Here is a 23824-nt window from a genome sequence, read left to right as displayed (position 1 = left end):
GATAGAAAATAGAATGAGAGAGATTCATATGAGGTTCTGTTATCATAGAACTAACTATACATGCATTAATTGTTAAAAAAAAAAAAAAAAAGCTCAGCTCCGTGTAAAGGATTTATGGTGAGTGATATTTTTGGTGATTGAGACATTCCCAATGCCTAACTTCAGTTACAATAGCCTGATCTCCCTTAGATGTTTTTATAGGAGAGATGGAAGGAGGTGGAGGGGGAGAGAGAGAGAGAGAGAGAGAGAGACTGCAGATCTGAATTCAACCTTAAACATTTGAAATCACTATTAGGAAAAAAGATCCTAATTCTTTTCATTGATTATAAAGGTTAAAAAGAGGGTGTCATCTTCATTCGGCTAATGACAGCTGTTTTTAGTAACCCTCCTATGTGTCACTGTTCACATACACTGCACTGTATCTACATCACAAATTAAAACACACTTAGAATTATTCTGTTTTGACTATGATGAAATGAATGAACAACAAATACTACCCATCATATAAATTCTAACTATCTTGTTATGAAAGCGAAGAAGACTGTTACTGGTTTCTTTGACAGTTTAATTTGTACTGAAGATGCTGCCTTAGGACATGATTACAGATTTCCATTCCACTCTCCAGTTTTATGAATTAAACAAAACAGCAGAAACAAAACAAAAAACCTCGATAGACTGATAAGGCAAGTGTGTAGAACTGTAAATCACTGAGGACAGTAACTCTTTAAACTTACTGTGCACGATCTATTATATTTGCATTTAAAGTGATTTTTTTAACTCCCCAATTCTTTTCTATAATGCACATTTACCACAATGTAGTAGAAAAAAAGTCAAGTTTTATTTCATAGTATTTGTTGGAAACCTCTTAATTTATATTGAAAGTAGAGATTCCATTCCATCTAGAATGGCTGCCTATTCATTAAATCTAAATCACTAGGCAGACACCTCAAACAACTTTATTCTCCAATTAGAAGTGAATCTTTTTTTTTTTTTTTTTTTTTTTTTTTTTTTTTACAGCAGGTAGCAGGCAGAAAGATTTCTGGGATGGAACACTTGCTCAGTTTGGAAGCCAAGTCTACTGCAGATAGTATTAGCATTGTAGCTAGAAAGCTGTCTTAAATGGACCTTTTACAATATCTGTAACATAGAAATTGAATAATGAATAATAAAGTATAATATGTTATATATTTCTTGGTATTTCCTAATAGAGCATGTACATTAACCATTTAAGTATTCTCTTCCTCTGAAGAGATGTTCTGCAACTTTTAAAATGAAAGAGGTATAGTTTTAAAGATTCAAATAAAGGGGAGCCTAGATATAATGCAGTCATTGTTTTAAAAGTATCTTCCCTGTAACCACCAAACTGGGAGAGTTTTCAGTTTTACTCTGCACAAGAAAGGAATTGAACATCATTTAGAAGTGTGATTTTTTTTTTGGTTGGTTTATTTATTTTCATAGTGTCAGTAATAAAATGTGGAAATACATATTTGCATAATTACGTAATTACTTTTATTCCATTTTAGAAAGTGCTAATCAGGTTTTTTTTTTTTTTATTGTTTAAAAAGAACTGTGAAAGATCATGAATTTAGACTACCAAGGATATTGCCAACCTTTCGGGTTTGTTGTGAGCTTTGTCACAAAGCCATCTGTATTGTCAAATGGTTTCTCAGCACAGACCTTGTTTTCAAAGGGGGTAGTCAAAATCTTTGTGACTGTCATATCATTTAACTATGCAATCCACAAGAAATGTGAAATCATATGTGCAGTGTGAAAAATCATAAATGCAGTGCAGAAATCATATGAAGCAGAGGTCGCTAGCGATGTTTTTGGAACTTGGTTTTCAGGTTGTGATAATGTAGTTCAGTTTCATTGTTTTTGTGATTTTAAACAGAACTTGAAATCTGAAAATGTTGAAAATATTTTTCTTTTTAAATCTTTTTTTCTTGTGGTTTATCTTGTATCACTGGTGATACACTACATTTCCGTCAATAGTGACGGTTGCAGTTACCTATTGGAGGGCTGTTCTGAAAATAATATCAGGATGATTTTTTTAAGTACAAACCCCAAAACTTTTCTTACGTGCATATTATCTTTACTAATTATTCAAAAATGTTAGTCTTAATTTTCATTGTCTGAAAGACTTATTATGGAGGCATCTATCTAGATGTAGATGAAAGATGGTATTTTCAAGTGTTAGGTTTACTTTCAGATCCAGTGAATATAAAATCTTAGCATTTAGAGAAGCTTTATGTTTGAAGTCGTGTAAAACAAGATGCTGAGCTAAACCAGATTGTTTTTCATCTGCCTTTGTGACAAGCTGTGGAAAACCTTGATTTCTTATTCTTTAAACTAAAAGTAGTAAATCAGTCACACAAAATTTATAGATGGGTTCAGGCTTACTCATAAAAGTTCACAATATAACTTTTACTGGATACTAAAAATCATGGACCTGATAGAGTTATGCACTTTATGACGTGATAATTTCCCCTTTCCCTCCCAAACTATCTTGTCGTGCACAACCAGTGATAAATATTCTCTCATCCTTTACTGTAAAAGCAAACCATATTGCCACCTTTTCTTTTGAAATTTTCTCTCTGTCCCAGTAGTCCTAACTACCTTTTCTCTTAGGTATTTCCCAATTTATTTGGGAAATTATATATAGTATATATATATAAATGTATATATACAATTGAGAGCATGAGAAAATGTTTTTTGACACATTGTCTCTGTTACAACAGGGACTATACAATGAAACTTCTGATCATATCTTATTTCAGATTAATTTGAAACTTAGAAACATGGTTAAGTCAAGTCCTGCTTTATTGTTAAGAATACAAAAATAGTACATTTCTATGAGTTCTTAGAAACCTGTGAGAGTACTGTGCTGCCTGGGTAAGCAAACATGATATGATTAATAAAATATATATTTACTTTCCAAATATTTTTGACAATGTTTGCCATCAAATGTTCTTTAAAAAATGCCTTAAACTTTCAAAGAATTAAGAATAAATATGATTACATTGATTATTCCAAGCAACTGCTTGTAATAAGAAAAAAAAATGGGATGAGATTAAAAAAGGGAAAAAAAAAAAAAAGTGGTGAGTTACCACGGGGTTTACTTCTAGACACACAGTAACAGACTTGAGCTGTGTATGGAAAAGGCAAATACCTGAAAAGCTACAGATGAGGCTTTGCAGGCTGTGCTTAAGATTCTAAACATAAAATGTTGTTTTAGTGTGAATAGTGATGGGGCGGTAAAATGAAAATGATGAAATTCAAAATTGATAAATGCAAAGTAATGTTCTTGTGGAAAAGTAGCTTTAAGTTTGTAAACAGTGGTAAGCTCTAAATTATCTATTCGTATCAAGGATGAAATGGCAGTCTGACAGTTCTGTGAAACCTTCAGTTCAGAAGCAAACAGAATTTTAAGAATATTAGATGAGGAATAGATAGTGAAAGAGAAATCATCCAATATTTCCCATATATGTGCCCATGTGATAGCAGCACTTGAGTATTGGTCATTGTTCCTACATTGCTCCTACATTTTGAAAACGGAAGGTTAAAAGTGTATAGAAAGAATTATAAGGATTGCCAAATTGTGGGGTTGCTTTCATACAAGGAGAGTTTACTTAGACTATAACTTTTCATCCTGGGAAAAAAGAAAGTCAATCAAGGGTAGGGCGTGATATATGTTTCTAAAGGATGTGTGTTTAAAAAAAATAAAATAAAGTGATCACAATCCAAGTAGTACCATATCAAATAAAACAAACAAATAACAGTTGTGAAACAAACAACATACTTTTAAAACAGCCAATCTGCTTAAAACAAACAAGTATTTCTTCCTACAGCAGTGGAATTAAATTGCACAATGTATTTTGAACACCAAAACTTTAGATGTGTTGAGGAAAAAAAAAAAAAAAAAACTGAACAAATTCACAGAGGAAAACATTATCACCATGTATGATATGCAAGAGAAATGCTGCCACACAGGGTTTTGAAAGGTGGGAAGGTTTTCTGAAAGTAGTATGATTGGTATTTTTTTCTCTCTTTATAGCCTTTTTAGGCATCTATGCTGGCAAGTCAGAGACCGGATGCAAGTCCGTATGTGCCTTTGTTCTGTTTTACTGTTTGCATATGATAAAATGTAAATTATTGTGTTTTTTTTACCATTATACTTTGAAAGACTCTCATATATTCTCAAGAATAATAAATAATGAACCTTGACATCAAATATGATTAATCGCTAAGAAAATAAGTGAAAATATTTGGCCATTTCATGGTAAATATATCATATGAATCCTAATATTTCTCATTTTCTACACTTTCTCAACATTCTTTCTTTTGAGAAATTTCTTGAAGTTCTTTGAGAAAGTGTAGAGTGCTACACTCTACACCGACAACTTTCCAGACTCTCTTTAGTATATAATGTATTAAATAGCATGTGTTTCTGAATATAAATACATGTTGCTATTACAACTATATGAAGTAAGCTTGGTATTACAAGGCTTTAGCACTAACTTCCCAAATGAATATTTAGGTAATTAGAACTGAGAATACTGTCATTCCTAATACCTTTTGACTTTTCTTGTGCACTTTATTCCGTGTTCCTACCACAATTGTCTGTAATATGATTTCAGAAGAGACACAAAACTGAGAGCTCTCTTCAGCTAATAGAGGTGAGCAATGCTGCTTTCAGGAAACCAGGTAACTGGAGAACAGATCTGAAATAGTTTCATTGAACATCTCTTACCCAATTTTGGCAGATGATTGATTTTTTTTTCTTCTATTTAACTTTCACTGACTTTTGTTTATTTTTTCTAAAGATTACTGACTTGTGTCTTAATACTTCATTACACTGTAGTCTCAAAAATCAAAGAAGTCAATGACTGCTGGAAGTGTCAATGTCCAGAGCTGCTTAAAAGCTACTTTAAAAAATGGCAAAATTAAATCCACAGAGAGAAATATTAAGTTGTTTTTGCTGTAAAACATTTTCCTAAGCTTTCTTTTCTTTACTATGTAATTAATTTGATTACTTTATGGGTTGAAATTTTTGAACTATGAATTTTTGAATCTTGCATGACAAGATAGGTTTATTTTCAATAGTCAGATCTCATTAAGATGTTTCTTTGGACTGAGCATCTGAACCAAAACTTAATCATTTTTTTCAGTAGGTGAAAATGTCACTTCTTGTTTCTTAGATAGGAAGCACATTTGATAGTAAGTGTTAATAGGCAGGAAATAGGTCTTAGATTTTGTAGTTATACTGCATTTCTTTGTATGAAAAGGTTATGGAGTTCAGAGATGTTGCCTGCCAAAACTTCTGGAGTTGGTATTCTTCAGTTGTCCTTTACTTTGATTGACGTATGTTGGAAAGCCTATAAATAAATAATTGAGGTTCTTTGCAAGGTTCATTTACTGTTAAGACCAATATGTGCCTTGCACAATGTTTGAGTGGTAGGTTGCTTTCACTCCCAGTTATTCCAAGCTACTTAAGTATATCGATAGGAACTTTCTCTTCACTGTTGTCCTCAAGTGTAGCTGTTCTATTCTGCTTCTTAAAGAACAATAAACAATGGGAAGGGTGTCTTTTATGTAAAATACTTCAGCTATTCTTGATGCATTATTTATTTAGGCTAATCTTTCTAAATCAAAATATTGAAGCATTTAGAGTTGCACTCTAAAATTTGTATCAGCTGCTACCTTTGCTTAATATTTTTAGTGTAAGATGATTACCAACACAGAGATTGCTTATGAGGCAAAATTTGAGGCTCTTATTCTTTAAGATGCTTGAATTGCTTACAAACCATGTTTTTGAATGCTACTAAGGGTCACACTTAGGAAGTTGTAAACGTGATTTACACAGAAATGAGCAATCATGTTAATTCATTGATTTAAAACTTGTTCAGCAAAAGATACAGTTCTCAGTAGGAAGATGAAACAGGAAAAATATCTGCAATGTGGCTAATTGCCACCAGCTTCTTAACCCTTTCAGTGCAATAACTAACGGAAGTGCACTCTCAGTTTTAATGAATTTCATTATCCAGGCATCCTGGTCAAAGGAATTCAAGGAGATCAGTCTTCTTGGTTAACAGGAGCTGGTACTTTTGCTTTCATACCCTATTAATAGTGGGTTTTGTGTCACCTTTTTCCATTCATTGTCAGTCAGATCTTTTTGTAACTTGAATGCCTACATATCACTTAATAGATCTACAGAGCTGAGACAAATGTATGAATTTATATAATATGTTGCTTTTACTTTTTATTTCATTATTCTACCCTTAATGTTCCCAGGACACAGCAACGTGACACAGACACAAGCCACTTGTATACAATAACTCTTATTTTCTCATTAAATTTTTCACACTGGCCACACATTTTTCATTTATTCTTAAACCAGTTTGCATCAGTATATGTTATAGATCAGTATATATTACCTATATATATCAGTATATATTACCTATATATATCAGTATATATTACCTATTACTGAAGCAGAAGCTGAAATGAGTTTTGGATTAGGCCTTGTTCTTTTAGGACTATAAAAGGATACATATTGGATTAGGAGGAAATGACATCAAAGAGGATTTTTCTGGCTGTAGACTTCACTGGGCTTACATCTATTTACCTATTAAACCCAGTGCAGGTACTTGGTGCAGGGTTTCTTCCGTCTTCCATCACCACTCCTTAAGCAAGAAGTAGCAAGTTATCCTGGCTGATGCAGTGAAATAGCTGAAGGGCAGGAACATGACTCCATCCAATCCTCGGCCATCAGCTCTTTGCCTGGAGGTGACAGGGAGTAGAAGAGATTCTGAAAACCTGTCAATTATAAGCATGCATTTTGGGACAACTGTGAGAACAAGGTACAGTTCTCTGTTCTCTTCTTGTAATCCTGACTGCTTTAATTTGCTAAAAGTAGCAGTTCAGCTGCTGTAGATAGAATAGATTTGACAGAATAGAGTTATAGCTCTTTACATATGTGCATACATACACGTATTTAAATAAACCAGTAATATTCTGTGTTGTAGGACTTCTTCCCATTTACAGGTGGTCTTATGTTTTTATATTGTAAAATCTGCTTTAATAGAACTGCTAAGAGAAATTCTACAATGTCTCATGGACAAAGGAAGAATTATTCATGGGCATAAATTCATTTCTTAGCTACTAATACTGGATAGCTCCTACCTGTGTGTTCCTTCATTGCTACATGTTCTTTCTTTGTTTAAATATCGTTCCCTTCAGATGAACTCTTTGATTGTAAGTGGTTTAGAATGTGTCAAAGTTGTTAAAATACATATCCTCTGGCATATGAATTTTCCAAGAATAATGACTTTTGAAGAAAGAAAACAACAGGAATGGGGAGAAAAAAAAAAAAAGTGAAAAATTACATTAGATATATCTATCCCATGTGTTCTTCATTTATGCCCTCAATTAGCTTTATTTTATGGTAGTAAATGATTTGCTGTCATACAATCTTGTCAATGTAACCTTAGCTGAGCAGGCATCTGAATGGAGCAGAAAGACAGGTAATTCACTGCAGCCCTGTTCAGCCCCTCACATAAGGAATTTGTGCTTCCAGAGCACACTTAAGACCAGATAAGTGCGATGGTTGGACTGTGTTCTCCTGCAACTTGTCTGTCTTTTGGGGGCACAATGTAGTTCTTTTGATTGTTAACTTTTTTTATTATTATTTGATCAGGTTTTAAGACTTACATCTGATTCAGAAATGACCTGTTTATTTTTTGGCATTTTTGACAACATTTTAAGAGTGTGAGCTACTCCTGTAGATTACAAAAAATACCATTCTCTTCTCTAACATCTGCTGTTTTATAAAGTGCATGATGTCATCCTGTAATGTAGCATGCTGAGGAAGCTTATCAGTAAACTCTGAACCATCATTGTTAATATTCTCCATGAGCAAAAGAGCAGCTTTGATAAGTGCCTGTGCTCATTTGACTTTGCACACCAGCGTTCTTCAAATTGAAAACTCATTTGACTAGTCTGTGTGTTCCTGATAAATACAGCAAATTCTAACGTGGTAATATGTCATCGGCAAATATTCTGTAGCTGAAAACAAACAAATGAACAAACAAAAACAATCCCACCAACTCCCCTCCTTTATCCAAAAGTTTCTCTATGACAGGAACAGAAAAGATTAGTCAGTAATTCTTCTGGCCCTCTTCTCAAGATACAAAATAATAAATTCAGACATTTAGTGATGAGCACATATGTGAGATGCACCTCTTCAAAAAATGTAAACAAAGAAAAAAACTGTAGTCACTTATTTTTTCCTGTGACTAATGATTATTTATATTATGATAAATACAAATCTTAGTATTAAAAAATAGAATTTGGTTATGACTCATGTACTACTGTGGAGTTGTCTGCTCCTACTGACACATTTAAACATGACAAAGAAAGGAATGCCATACATTCACTTGGAAGAGATTCTGCAACCTAGAAATCCTCTTCAATCCTTCATGTGCTCAGCCTGCTGACCAAGCAATCTTTAATGAATATTATGAATGTCACTATCTTTTCCCCAGTGCCAATATATTATCTTATGGTTCTTCTCAGTGTTTTTACTTAAGCACTATAATTCTATGTTCTTTCTTGGGCTATGACTCTTTCTACAGGCTGTGGTGAGCAGCCCTAAGGTTTTTTATCAGTTATATGACTAAAAGGTCATACAGAAGAACTATTGATGTTTTTGTGGAGTTGCTTAGAAGGAAAGTACTACATTAAATCTATGTTCAGCATCAAGAATCTTTTAAATTTTGGCATAAATTATGTCTTTATTAGTAACATTATCATGTTGCCATAATTTTTAGTATGTATTTTATCACTGTATTATCTGCTTCAAGCATAGAGTTACATTTGTTACTCTATAATTAGGGTTCCGTGTAATACCATACAAGAAAAAGATGCTTAATCAGGTGTTAGCTGAAGCATATGCTCTAGTAAATATATCAGATAAACTGTCTGTTGACAATTTGGAAAATTTAAAGCAATTGGTCTCCTTCCATGAAATATAAATAATAAAATATATTTTTTAAAATTAACTATGCATTGCATAAAATCTTCAAATTATAGAAAAGAAAGATTCTTAACGCTTTTTTTTTCTTTTCTTTTTTTTTTTTTACTATGTATGTGGCTGAATAGGAAAACAAAGTGATAAAAATTCAGTTATTGAACACTTATTAAAAGTTCTGAACAGGTGTATTATTCCCTACAGGTATTTTAATCATTATTTTAAGGTGAACTATGATGAAATGAAAACGAGTGAGAATTCAGTTTGGTCTGCCACTATAGATCCAAGAAATTCTATTACCAGTCCCTATTCATTTTAAAAAGTAAGGGAGGTGGGAATAAACCTGATTTAGGACTCTCAGATTTGAGCTACAGGAAAAAAATAAATAAAGAAAGAAAGAATATACAGTAGATTAGGTTTGTTATACCGGATACATTATTGCAGAAGGGTGTAAGTAAATGAATAAATAATATTTTGTCAGTCATTGACTACCATTGAAAAGATGTCAGAGATGCACATTAGAATTATTCCTTATAAATCACTATAGAGGAACACAACTAAATGTTTACATACATATACTTCTGATGAAACTCAGAGTAGACATTGGTGCAGACATTTTCTCACACGATAAGAAAGTTTTCTTCATTTCATAATCCTGAGGGGGTAGAAAAAATGTCCCCTAAAAAAAGCCCAGAACAGTGGTGGTATATCAAAGGTGTTCATTTCTCAGCTCAGTTTTTCAGATAATTTAATGCCTTTGGAAATCACATGAAAGTTTTGACTGAGATGTGGCATTAAACTGCATTTTAAGTGCCAGCAGTATATGCAGTAACATTACCTTGAAGTAAAGAACAAGGAGAGCATTCTACTGGGAGCAGCATTATAGTACCTATAGGAAGGAAACAATTCATGAGTACTCTTCATGAAATTAGCTTTATACCTCAGTTCTAGAATAAATGATAAAATTTTGTACAGAATCTGTCCTAAATCAGTAGAAAGCTGCCCCTTCTAAATTTCAATAACTGTCTAGGGTAATCTTCAACAGCTTAGTGCTGTCAGAGTTTGTACTAATAGTTATAATGTGGAATCCTCTAACCCAGAGCTTATTGCTACTTATCTAACATGGACTTGAAATGAGGTGACATAGTAATGAGTTGATACAAATTACTTTTATAACTTTCACACCACTTCTAGGCTGAGGCAAGCAATCAAAGGAAAGCTATTGTCTGCTTTTTGGAGATAATTGTAACATGTTCCATTTGATTGAATATGGCTGTTTGTTAAAATATTACAAGAAAATATGTAAGTGGTTTTCATTCTTCTCCACCTCTCCTTACTTTGTCTGGTTAGACAAAATTACTTACCTGACTTTACCAAATAATGGTTATTATTTTGCTGGGGGGGGGAGGGGGGGGGGAGAAGACCTCTCTCTGTTTCATGAGTGCTTGCTATTACAATGCAGCCTAAATATTAGAATAATTTGCAGCTGTGTGTGTGCTAATGCCAATTGGCATGGCTTTAGTTATGGCACATCATGTCATAATATAAGAGTATACCTGCAGACACTTTGTACTTACTGACACAATAAAGCACTGCCATAAACAGTTTTGACTATGCACTTGGTTCCTCTCTCGTTTAAATCACTGGGAAAAAGAGATTGGAATGGTACATTCAGCATGATCTAAAAGCAGATACTATACATGACAAACCCTTTATACTGTCATTTTTGCAGAAAGAATTTGACAGACAAGCAAGTTTTACATATGCAAGGAATCTCAGAAAGAAGCACAAGATACTCTTTCAAATTTGTGGACATGTAAAATTTACTGTTTGTGCCAGACTTGTGAATAATCTTCACAGAATGATTTATTCCATGGACTTAGCTGCTTTTTCTTCGTATGGAACAGACTGCAGTTCCCCCCTAAATTATTATTATATAGTGTTTCTTTTTCTTTGAATTTTGTTTTAACTGGTATGAGTCAATCCCAAGAATGTTTCTTCTGCTTCTTGATACTTTTCAGCCTGTGCTAAGTGTTTGATCAGAAAAAAACGTGAGAGGCTGTGTTGAAGTTAAGACTGACTGCACATGCAAGCATTTCCATTGTGGATCTACTGACCATCAGGTAACAATTTCTCATCAGTAAAGAACAGTTCTTGCGAATAATCTTGATCATACAGTTGTTGTAGTTTTTTTTTTTGTTACTGTACAACACAATAAAATGCCCTGTGAATGAGCAAGAACGTCACTCTGTCTAAAAACATATCACTGAAAGGTAGCTAGAACCTTAAATGATTCAAAACTGATGTAAATACAGAATGTTTGTTTTATTTTGTTTTTCATAATATGAACATCACTAAATATTTTAGATATTAAGTTACCTTGCTTTGAATTATGGACCAAGCCAGGATCAAATTCATTGCCAAGATGGAAGAGGCAACACACAAAATAAAACAGGCTGCTGTTTTTGATGTATTTAAATCATTATCTCAGATAAGTTTTGTCCACACTCTATGGGCTTTCACAGGGCTGTGAAGGATACTGGGTCACTTCAATGATTGTTCACTTCAGGTTAATTTCCTTATTTCGTGCCCTCATGTCTGGCAACCAGCTAGACAACATGAAGATAAACATTTATAGCATAGCAATGAATTAGACCCCTCTCCTCAGAGCACATGGAGCAATGCAACATCTCATACAGCTGCAGACCTCCTTTTGTCACTCTTTCTGAATGCATTATAAAAGAGAACTTTCACTTCCTAAGTGTGCCTGAAGTTGGGAAGTGTAACAAGGCCTTTTGTGGCTCTGAAGTACAGAGATTTTTGGAAGTACAGAGCTTTATGGAAGGGATGGATAGCAGATTTGGCAGTAGGCCTTGGGCTTTGCCAGGATGTGATAAAATTAACAATGAAATTGTGTCCTCATGTGCACCATGTATACTTTTCTTAGTAAATTCAGGGTTGCAGGTGAATACATGCAAATTCCAGATCTTTTTCTATTTCTCACGAGGTGATATATTTAAACCTTGCATTCATTGCTCAGCAATAATGGATATTCATTCAACACTGATGTCTTAGCTTTATCTGTGTTATTTATTTAGTCTGTTTATTTACGTATTTAATCATTTGCATAACCTTTTCCATCCTCAGTAAGGACGTAAGATAGTAAGATAGTGTTTCAGAGGAGGCAGGAATCTGTCAGCTTACAGTTAGATTTTCCTTTTGTGTCTATGGACTGGTATTCCTATTAATATAATAAACATCTCTGGGAGATAAGTGGCTGGAAAGCTGCCTGGCCGAGAGGGACCTGGGAGTATTGGTTGATAGTCGGCTGAATATGAGCCAGCAGTGTGCCCAGGTGGCCAAGAAGGCCAACGGCATCCTGGCCTGCATAAGAAGCAGTGTGGCCAGCAGGTCTAGGGAAGTGATTGTGCCCCTGTACTCGGCTCTGGTGAGGCCGCACCTCGAGTACTGTGTTCGGTTTTGGGCCCCTCACTACAGGAAGGACATGGACGTGCTCGAGCGAGTCCAGAGAAGGGCGACCAAGCTGGTGAGGGGTCTGGAGAACAAGTCTTACGAGGAGCGGCTGAGGGAGCTGGGCTTGTTCAGCCTGGAGAAGAGGAGGCTCAGGGGCGACCTTATCGCTCTCTACAGTTACCTTAAAGGAGGCTGTAAAGAGGTGGGGGTTGGTCTTTTCTCCCACGTGCCTGGTGACAGGACGAGGGGGAATGGGCGAAAGTTGCGACAGGGGAGTTTTAGGTTGGATGTTAGGAAGTACTTCTTTACCGAAAGGGTTATTAAGCATTGGAACGGGCTGCCCAGGGAGGTGGTGGAGTCACCATCCCTGGAGGTCTTTAAAAGACGTTTAGATGTAGAGCTTAGCGATATGGTTTAGTGGAGTACTTAGTGTTAGGTCGGAGGTTGGACTCGATGATCTTGAGGTCTCTTCCAACCTAGAAATCTGTGATACTGTGATCTCAGTAACCTATTGTGATAACCTAGATATGTATCTATGATATTAAATTATAGATTTCCCTGTTTGAAAATTAACATTTTGAATGTTAATTACATGGGTAACTTCCTAACCCTCTAGAAGGTAGCATCTTCCTGTCTGTTGCTGAAAGTACACCAACTCAGTACTTTATGATAAAATTTCCCACTTTTGGGGGGTTGTGGAAGGACTTTTCATATTTGAGTTCCAAACTACAATGTTCTCACATATTTTGAAACTACTTCTCCAGTGGAGACTGTGAAATGTAGTCACATTTAAGGCCTTCTTTTAAAAGTGGAATTCCTAGAATTCCTTGTACAAAGCCTCTATTCAGCCACACAGAAGAGTATTTTGCTGTCTGATGTCTGTTGCTTGTTATTAGAAAATTTTGTTTCCAATGTGTCCTTCCTAAAGCTTGACTTGAAATGCAGCCTTGTTACTTAGGACTATACAACTCTGGACCTAACGACCTGAGTAAAAATAAGTTGCAATGAGCAGTAGCCCCTGGGAAGAGTAGAGGAGGTGGAGATGCTATGTGCAGGGGCTGAATTGCCATCTGGGACCTGATTTATTGACTGGTTTTGGTAAGTGTCCTGTTCCCTGTGTGGATGATGTTGATAGACTTGATTTCTGTGGTTATCAAGTGTCAGTGTCAGCCAGCAGTAACACAGAAATCTTGGAATAGACATTGCTATCCATTATACCCACCCAGCTTAGAAAATTGCTTTTAGATTTTGTGTCACTAAGTGGTGAGAAGAGCAGGTCCAGTATGTATCAGCCCTGCTTTAAGGAAGCAGGGGAACCTATACTGATTTATGCTAGCTTTACATTTACAGCCAGTCTGAAGAACTAGTAAGTGATACTGGGTTTGTACTGAGTCATTCCTTTGATGGTACAGAAGATTGCAACTTAATAATAATGGCTTGAAATACCACAGTTAATTTTAGTTCAAATACTTTTTTTTTTTCTAGTCTGGTAGTTGATAGTATTTCCCCTCTTCAAAGGAGGAGAAAATAGGCGACTCCTTCTTCAAGAATAAAATAATGAAACAAAAAGGATCACAGGAAGAGTTTTAAAGACACTTTTATCTGAACTGATACTAACTCTCATAAAACTCTTAGCAAAACTGTCCTTCAGAAAACAAAGAGAAAAAAATCCCCCAAACAAAATTAAAAAGAAATCTTAAAACATTTCTCACTCTTTCTGCCTTCAGTAGTTCACAGGGAGATACAGAAGTATTCTACCCAGTCTTTTTCTGCTCTACGTGGCATATGTGCCTTTTAGTTCTTTAATTTTCTTCCACAACATATTTTTCCCTCTCTGCAATTTAATGATTCCCAATTTCCTCTGTCATACCATCTGGTTCCCTCCATGTCTGTGAGACATTATTCTTTTCAGACACATCATAAGTAACAACAACATGCCTAATTTTTTTTAACTGTATACAGCATTTTACAGAACCACTTGTTGCACAGTTTTATTGATGGGAAAAAAGGGTGACTCTCCTGCAAAGAGAAAAATGAGTAATAAAGTAGATAGCGTAACTCAGTTATCTTTACCACTTGAAGTAAATTATGCAAAATTCAGTCTTTGTGTATTTGTGTTAACTGCAGAAAATATTAGGATCAGGTATTGCTGATGAAATTCTTACACTTTATGTGTAAGAAACTTCCCATATCCGATGTTCCTGACTTAGAGAATATTCAGAGAACAGTGTTCTTTGTGTATGGCCTCCGCAATCTCCTATGACTATCACTCAGCCAAAAAATGAGATCTTTCCTTTAATATTTTTACAGAGACATGCTGCAGGTATACAGGTATTCTGTTCAGACTGCTTTGTGCTTTCTTACTCTCATTCACATTTCTGCTTTATTCTCTAAAATCTCTTAGTTTTCCCCAAATAGCAGTTGAATTCATACATATACTTGGACTAGCTCCCAAAATAAATAAGAGGTCGGAGGAGCAGAGGGACAGTTTGGTGTGTCTGAGTTATCAGATAGTTACTGTCACAACTGCCTAACTACATAAAGGAGTTTAATGGTTCTTTACATCTGTCCTAAATGACAAGTGACTGTTAACACCCACTACTGTCAGCAATTCATAAGAATTTCCATAACTTATCCATAGCATTAAATATTTAATCAGGATAGTAATAAATAAGTTATGCACGTGAATCAAAGTGCAGGCACTCACACCTATACTGAGAAATAAAGAGAGCAAACAGACTTCTAGAGGACTCAATGTAATAAGGAAACCTACTAAAATAAGGAAAATGAAATAATTTCAGTGTAGCTGTGAAACAATTCAAAAAGACCTGAAATACAGTCATAATGAATCATAATAAGAAACCTCTTAATTGAAAATGGATTATTTTTTCACAATTTCATTACACCTAAAAACGTATTACTTTTACTATGCTATTTTTCTGCTTCAGTTGCTAGGCATTAGACAACTCATTTACTTACAGTTTCCAGACAGCATATTAATTATTACTTGAGACCATTTGTTCACACTCATACTCTATTTTTCTTTTACTGTTATTCACTTCTGTTTTCCTTTACTGAATCTGAAAAAAAAAAAAAAAAAATGTATTTCATTCTTTCCAACCTGCAGACTTTAAAAAGTTTCAAACTGAACATGACATCCTGAGTGGTAGGTTTTCTACATATTAGAGCAGGAAGTCAGCAGGGTGGCTTGGCAGCCTTGTTGTATATGAGGCACCAACCTCCAGAAAGGAAAGGAAGTTAGGGAGGAGGTGTGAGGATTACGGGTGTTACTGACCTGGAGGAGAACAAATCAATTTTGGAACTGGAACCATTTGCCAAAATGAATTAAAAATGGATCTGTTTGCATCAGTTTGCTCCTGAGATCAGTCTGGGGTTATGACTACAGGATCATGTCCAAGACAATAAAACTCACAGATTTTGATCTGAACTTCCAGTTGAAAGCTGATAGTCTTTACAGTCTTTATCAGCATGCCTTAGTTGCACGTCTACCTCCTGTATTTAATCTTTGGTTGCCTTAGCACTGATGACCACCTAAAGATGTTGTGTTGCCAGTCAAGGGCTGAGAGTGATACAGATGGCCTAAAAGAAGAAAGTTACATTTATTCCCCTGCATTATAGTCAGTATGATATACCAGGCGTTTCTTGCAACCTGCCATAGACACTCTGATCATTATTTCTATGACATGGCTCATCTGTCAACTAATCTGACAGATCATTTTTATTGATTTTGAACCAAATGTTCCTGAACACTAGTTCATCATAGAATGAAACCACTTGTTTAAACTGTGTTTAGCTACTGAGACAGCTGCCTAAGCATAGGTTTAGCTTTGAGACTTAAAAAATGTTCCGTAAAGCCCTAAAAAGATTTCACAACCCTTGGAATCTTACTTTAGTATGTTTTTAAGTGATTTCAGTAGATAACACACATACCAGCTGTGCAAGATGATGAGAAATAATGAGTAGATTTCCAGTCTCTGGCTTTTGCTTGGTAACTGTAGTCAGAAAAAGATTTCAACTTTCTGGAGTTCATACCTAACTTACCTAGCTGGGGATGTACATAACAGTTCTGTAAACAGGGCCCACGTTGATTGGCAGGTTCAGTGGCACTGAACAGAGAAGGTACCTGATGAGTTCACTGTTCAAATGTAGCATATATCCTGTGAACATTATTTCCTCTTACTGACACTGGTTACTGAAAGCAAACAACTACAATTTCAGAAAATAAATGAAGAAATAATTAAGGGGACTTTGCATCTGGATGTAGTTAAATATATGTGGTACTGAACTAGGATATTAATAATCATATTAGTCTTTCTAAATGATAGATAATTAAATTTCTGTATGACACAGTTTTATCAAAAACAAACAAACAAAAAAAAACACATTTGATAATAAGTTAGCATATACATGTGTATATATGATATTCCTAAAGTTTAGATTTTCACATAACACATAATGTTGCTTACACAGAAAAATTATGTTTTGTAGGAAACATTGGCCACTACCTCATTTTAAAGCATAGCTTAAGATTCCAATTTGAAAATGGGATTGGTGTCTCTGTTTCATAGATTGCTGAGTAATTGTAGCATTCATACTTAGCATAATCATCTCTGCCATTTATAGAAGATTGTTTGCCATTGCTTTTGAAGGTAACAGTAGCAAAAGGTCGGTTTTGAAATTTTGTCATTTCCCTGTCTCTTTTACTACTGCCCACACATACTATAACCTTCACACCTAACTGTGCACATATCCATTCTGGCAAGTAGTCCTAGGTGGTTATTAAAATTTAAAACAATGTAAGAAAGCAGGCAGTTATTTCAAAACTGCCTCCTTGGTTCACCGGACTTGCTTTGGGCAAACTTGCATCAAGGAGTAAACATGGGTACCAGTGGTGGTGCAAGCTGCAGAGAATATCACAGTCAGCCATATGGCTTAGTGACCTTTTGTGGTGAGCATGAGGTGGCTATGAGTGGAAGGTGAGTGGGAGAAAACAAACGAGGGAGGAACAGAACTTTTTGTTGTAGCTGTTGATCTATAACTAAGTAATTTCTCAAAGTAAAAATGGCCTGTGTTTTCTATTCCCACCTCTTCCAGTGCTGGTCTCCTTGTGGTCCTAATGGGGCCACCTGTCAGTCAAAAGGGGTCCACAAAACACATTTGAAAGTTGAAATGAGAGAAATTAATAGAATAAATTGTGGCTTTTTTTATTTAATTGATTTGAAAGAAAAGATGCAAAATTCAAAACCTTTGTTATCAAAAGTTAGTGAGTGGAATCTCTTATTTCTCTGTTCCTGGAATGTGTATTTAAGAGGACCTTGAGAGACCAATATCAAAATACTACTACTTTCTTATTTTTGGTATAATTGTTTTTATTATTCTATTGATAATTTTCCTATGTCAGCTTCCTGGTCTTTGATTTTTTTTTTTTATTTTTTATTTTTTGATTAAGCTTTATCTTTACAATTATGTCAAAATCTTTTCTAAGAGAGAGACTCTTTTTTACTCTTTTCTTCAAACTCTTTTCTAATGAGAGACTTATTTTTACTTTCTTTTTAAAAAGCAAGAAGATGATGCTTCCTCAAAGGACTTTGTTTTTATCATTAAATATTTAGAAGACAAAGAGATGATGTAAATCTCCAAACAAACGAATGTCACAGCTTTACTTTCAGTTAGACTTCTACCATCAATAGTATTAAAGGGTATTTGCAAATCCTTAGAGTTGTAGGTCTAATTAGCCAAGTTAAATTAAAATATGAATCTCTGTAGGATAATAGATTATTAGATTATCTTCTTAATATTGACAACTAGACTTACTTCTAGAAGGACTTTTCCCTAAGCAACATGCTTAACTCTTGTTATCCTGTGTCCTCAGGGTTTCAGAACTAAAGATGATTACAGCTGATGAATCCCAATAATGAAAGAATACCAGAGGTTATGAGTTTCTGATTAAGTAAAAGATTTTTTTTTGCCCAACTGCTTTCTGTTGTCCACATTATAAGCAGGAAAAGGAGAATAAAAAATGTACATGTTTTAACTTGGTTGGAAATTTTTGGTCATTGCAAATGCTTTTGTTTCAAAAGACTACAAACAAGGAAATCTAGATGGATAAGCATCAGGAAAAAAAAAAAGACAGGTAAAACAAGAAGAAAAGCTGATTTCCTTGATCAAATAAAGCTCCTTGCTCAATGGCAAGAAGAAGCAATTTATGGGCTTTTGTATGATTGTGTTTTTTAGATTTCTTCCATCTCTGCCTAACTGAAAGAAACAAACAAAAGACAAAACAGAAAAAACCACCACCACCACCACCAACAACAGAAACATTTTGTTAGGGCTAGTGTTTATCATAAGGAGCATTAGAGATTCAGGATTTAAATTTATTTTATAGAGGTAGTAGTAATTCATCCCTCTGTTGTGAAAATTGCATTCAAAATAAATGAAATTTAGAATTTAGAGACTTCAACTTTAGTTTTGTATATATATATGTATACATGACCTGATAGTATGACCCTGCAGATACCTAAAAATGTGTATACCTGTTTTTGTTTTTCTCATTGTTGTATCTTATAATCAATTTAGGGATTCCTTGGGTTGCCCAGGAAAGTGTGTTTTTGAGATAATTTCTGCATCATTCTATTGTCTTCAGTGTCTGAGAAAAACTAATATCTGAATTAAAGCTTGTTTATATTTGGATTTTGTAAGAGGATTAGAGATACTTTAGAAACAATTAGGGCTCTGAGAAAAAAAATCACTGCATTATTTTTGTATGATTAATATTTGGTTTTATATTAATAAAATCAACAGGATGGAAAAAAAAATAGTTTCCATGCAAAAGAACAATGCGTCAGTCATCTATATGTATACAGAAGCAACTCTGAAGTCATTGGAGTTTGATAGCTGCATATACTTCAGTGTACTTCCCAGAATGTGCCTGATTTCTTTTGACCTGTTCATTTTTCTTAGCCAAGACACTTACAATGCAATTCCAGAAGAATTACTTGAACTGGATTTATTCTTTTCAGAGGAATATCGTTATTTCTTAATTTTTTTATTGGGTACTGCAGAAAAAAAAAAAAAAAAGGAATTATCTGAAAAAAAAAAAAAAACAAGAAAAAAAGTCCCTTCATATTTCATGAAAATATTTTAAATTTTTTTTCTTTTATTTAAACAACTCAAAGTGGGAAAAAATAAATACTGTAGTCTTTCTGTTATTCTTTGCCAGTCCTCAAAATCATATTTCAATTTTGCAGAGATTCATGATTAGGAAACTAAAAGTGACCCAAGGCAGAGAATAATTATATTTATTATGTTCCAAAATGAGAGAAATCCTGTCTGGACTTAAAAAAGATGTAGCCTTAAAATATGAATTGATATCTATAACTCTGCACATGAGGTAAAGGAGTAATAGCCTTTTTTTAAAGCTTGTCTAATACTGAATTTAATGGGATGATTTCATTCCTCGGTTTGCTATAAGGGGTGAAACAACTGTTTATTTAATATACATAAATACCTTATTTATGAACCTATTCTAGGAGAAATCTGATGGTACTGCAATTACCTGGAAAAGTTATAATTTCTTTTTAGAGACATAAAACCATGCAGTGACTGGTGTCTATGTAGTACTGAATTGCAAGTATAACTTTTATGGTGGAGTAATGGCAAATGCCATTTTTCAGTTCACAACAATACTCTATATTTTGAGGCAGCTGCACAACTGACACTATTCTCCTGTTCTTTACCTTGAAGCCGTTATCATGTCATATTTGCTGTATTATATTCAGTATATATCAAGGTAGATAGAAAGCAGAAAGTTTTTGAATTTGATATGCTTTCTTCTGTGAGTTTAAAATGCTATGAAGTTGAAAAAAATAAATAAGCAAGATTTCAAACCACTAAAAGTGAGATTTTTTTAATGTTTCACTCTCTGCAAATTCTTTCGTTGCCTGAGGGAGATAGTTAAAAGAGTGCTTTAAAACTAGAATCGGACTTTCTGTTTTTGCTCTGAGTTAACAGAGATAGTATTGCTTTTTTTCTGTGGGACATTTATATTTGAAAATGTCATTATTTCAAGTGATAGTATTGCTAGTACAGTCTGTTGTTCAGGTGCTTCATTCTACAATGACTGCTAATGCATAAGTTCATGTTCTAGGAACATTCCTGTTGAAATCAGTAGATGTAATCAGAGAATTTAAAATTATGTGCATGTGCTAAAACATTGAAGAGTCACGTATCTGGTTAACTTGTGAACACTATCATTTTTTCCCTCTTTCCCTCCCTCCCTCCCTCTCTCTCTCTCTCTCTTTCTTTCTTTTTGGTTGAGATCTAACACTTGTTTTCAGATTTCATTAGATGATAAATTTCTGTGGGGCCTCATTTTTCTCAGCAGAAGCACCTTTATCAATGGAAAATTGACTGAACCTCAATATTTTGTGAATAAACAAAGAACAAGGTCTACTGACCACAGGAACATTATTTATTTCACAGGTGTTCCAAACTAGATTAAAATTTATGTGGGCAGTGTGCCTCTGCTGACAGGATAGAGAACAAGGTGTATTTAAGAAAATCTTTTTTTATCTTCATCATATATTTTAACATTAGGTTAACAATGTTCTGATGGGCTACGAGAACATTTGAAGCTGTAGGAAGACTCGCTGATTTTGAACAAGATCTGCTTATGTCTGTTTCCTGTTCATGAACCCGTCTTTCATTGCGCGTACATTTAGCTTTAGTACCCTGGAATTCTTTCATTGCCATCCTGTGCTCAAGACAATTAATCTGAGAGTCTGTGTTTCTTATGTTGATCAATGTAGCCAGTGGGAAAATATAATGCTCCCTAGGTCTTTGTGCTTGTAAAGCGGAAACAGTGAGAAAAATACAAAATAAATGAAGTAATGAACTCAGTGAGATGTAAGGACAAGGGTGACAAGGAATGATTCATAACTAATGAATTCATTTCAATGTTGACTTTTGGGATTGAGAAATTAACTGAGAGGAACTGGATATTGCTGTGCTTAGATGGTCTCAGTACTAGCTTCCCCCTCTAGGATATTATCCTGGCACTTGGCTAGACTGCTAGCTGGATGTATAAAGCAAGCAGCGTCTTTGGCATAGTCAAAGTAATGTGTATGAGTTGTTGTAATGTAGGATTCACTGCTTCTTAGTTCACTACTACAAGCCCCATTCACACCATTTTCTGTACCAAACCCATTCCTTTGCTGGTTTAATGGTATGACATCCTTCCCATACTGTCCATGTGTGTGCATCTGCCTTTCCTTGTATCAGAAATTCTTCATTTTCCTTCAGCATTCGGTCCACAACGAGTAAAACCTTCCTCTGGAGTTGTTGTGAACTTTTTTTTCTTTTTTTTTTTTGTGCTGGAGACATCCTGGTAAGGACTGCCTTCTCTCAGAAGGCTGTCTTTGACCCCTGTGGAAAGTGATAAAAACAGAAGAAACAAACCCCCCCCACACACACAAAATGGTGTATTCCTGTTGTGTTGTTTGTTGTGAGAGTATGAACAGTTTGCACTTCAGTTTTTGGAATGCTTTTTTTTTTTACACTTGTTTCCATGACATGAGGTTTGGTATTGTGGTATTGTCATTTTTAGCATGTCTTCCCTGAAGACAGAAAATCCTTTTATTCACTTTTCATCCTCTGCCCACAGAGCTGATAGATTTGGTCTTTATGCTGTTTTGCTGCTGCACTGCATTACATTTATCATTAAGGAGGCTGCATGAGGCCAGATATCTAATTAATGACATTAGAAGGGCACAGGTTGAGGGAGAAATGGAATACAGTTTCTGATGAGGTCAGGTTGATGATTACATCTAATGTTCTTCAGGCGGCCTTGCACTAATCCATGGGAACAAATCGCATATACCTAAAGAAGAGAGGCAAGCAGAATCTTGTAAGGGTACACATCCAGGATGTTCACTGAAATAATACTTTGTTTTTTGTTGTCTTTCTTCCCTGCTACTTGGGAAACAGCAAAATACCAGTCCTTTCATGTGATATTATGGTCAGTACACTTTCCGTCTTGAAATTCCACTTCATGTTGCCAGCAATGCGTTCAGACACTATTGTGTCATGTTGTGCTGTGCAGAACATTTCAGGCTTTTAAGGGGAAAAGGGTGATGGTTTCCTGGTAATTTGCATTTGTAGCTTGCTGCCTCTTTATGCTTTGGAAATTACTATTGCATGGCTCAGTCTAAATGAGAAATGATGCTGTTAAAAAGACTTACTGTAGAAAGGAAAAAAAAAATAATCTTTAAAAGCTATGCTTACATTAAAAAGGCTTTTTAAGTATATACGTTGGTCCTAACTTTCTAGATTTTTTGTACAAAAGGATTTCACAGATTTTTACCTTTACAAAATGGAAAACATTTCAACAATTTCATTGCACACACCATAAATTTTCACTGTTTTTTTTTCATTATTTAACTGCCTATCTTGTCATCATTTTGCCTTTTTTTTTTTTTGAAATCATATTACCAAGTGCTCAGAACCCACATTCTCTCCAATATTTTCTTTTCTGTTTTGATTGTGTTGACTGTATGGGGTAAGGCATGTGGCAAGGCAGATAATGAAAGCAATGGCGAGGGTAGCAAGTGACCTGACTTTCACCTATGAACAGTTACTGTGGCAAGATTGCTGCATTGGTCCTGCAAAAAAGTGCCTGTGTTTTAACCAGGCAAATGGAAGAAGGAGCTTTTATTCAAAACAGTGGTTACAATTTTGAGAAACTGGTAAAAAAAAAAAACTAGCAAGTAGCATATGGAAACTGAAATCAGAATAGATTCTAGTTCATATCCACCCCTTACAAAAATAGGCAGAGTGGGTGTATGTTTTGGCTTGCACCCTGAAAACAAGACAGCAAATATTTAGCGTTCTTTTCCCTTGTGATGCTCTGAAACTTGCTGCTCTCTCAGTGGAACAGTACTCAGTGGAGATGGAAGAGGACTGAAGGACTCTGAATCATTTATGTACTGCTTGAACAGATTTCCAGCAAACAAAAGAGTTTCTGATGCCAGGTCCTTTGATTCTTCAACAAGAATCATTAGTGCCAGTATTGATATTTTTATGACTGTTGCCCATGTTGACATAAAATTAACTTGTATGCTGGCATCCTGTCCAGCTCTTTGTGGCTTGGGATCTGGAGTCTGGTCAGACATGTTTTCTGTCTTAAAAGTAATGGCCTCCTTCTTTTACTCCTGCTTCCAATTTCTTTATGCTGATTTGGGCTCTACAGCATTTGCATTTTGGACCTTCTCAGGCAGTGCTGTTTTCACTTTTCTTTTCCCGTGC

At 34.9% G+C, this 23824-nt stretch overlaps 1 protein-coding gene across 13 annotated transcripts in view; it reads left to right on the top strand.

Moving 5' to 3' along the window:
- LOC310898179 (uncharacterized protein) overlaps positions 1–23824 on the top strand; it is a 467382-nt gene that overhangs the window by 430841 nt on the left and 12717 nt on the right. For all 13 annotated transcript variants that reach the window (XR_014583048.1, XR_014583049.1, XR_014583050.1 and 10 more), the window contains 2 exons: positions 6639–6860; positions 11050–11151. The gene's annotated coding sequence lies outside the window, so the exon portion shown is untranslated. The remainder of the gene's footprint in view (positions 1–6638; positions 6861–11049; positions 11152–23824) is intronic.

Source organism: Anser anser, assembly GCF_964211835.1.
Source record: "Anser anser genome assembly, chromosome: 4".
Classification (NCBI taxonomy): domain Eukaryota; kingdom Metazoa; phylum Chordata; class Aves; order Anseriformes; family Anatidae; genus Anser; species Anser anser.
Note: the sequence above shows the minus strand (reverse complement) of the source record. Positions and strands in the feature narration are given on the sequence as shown.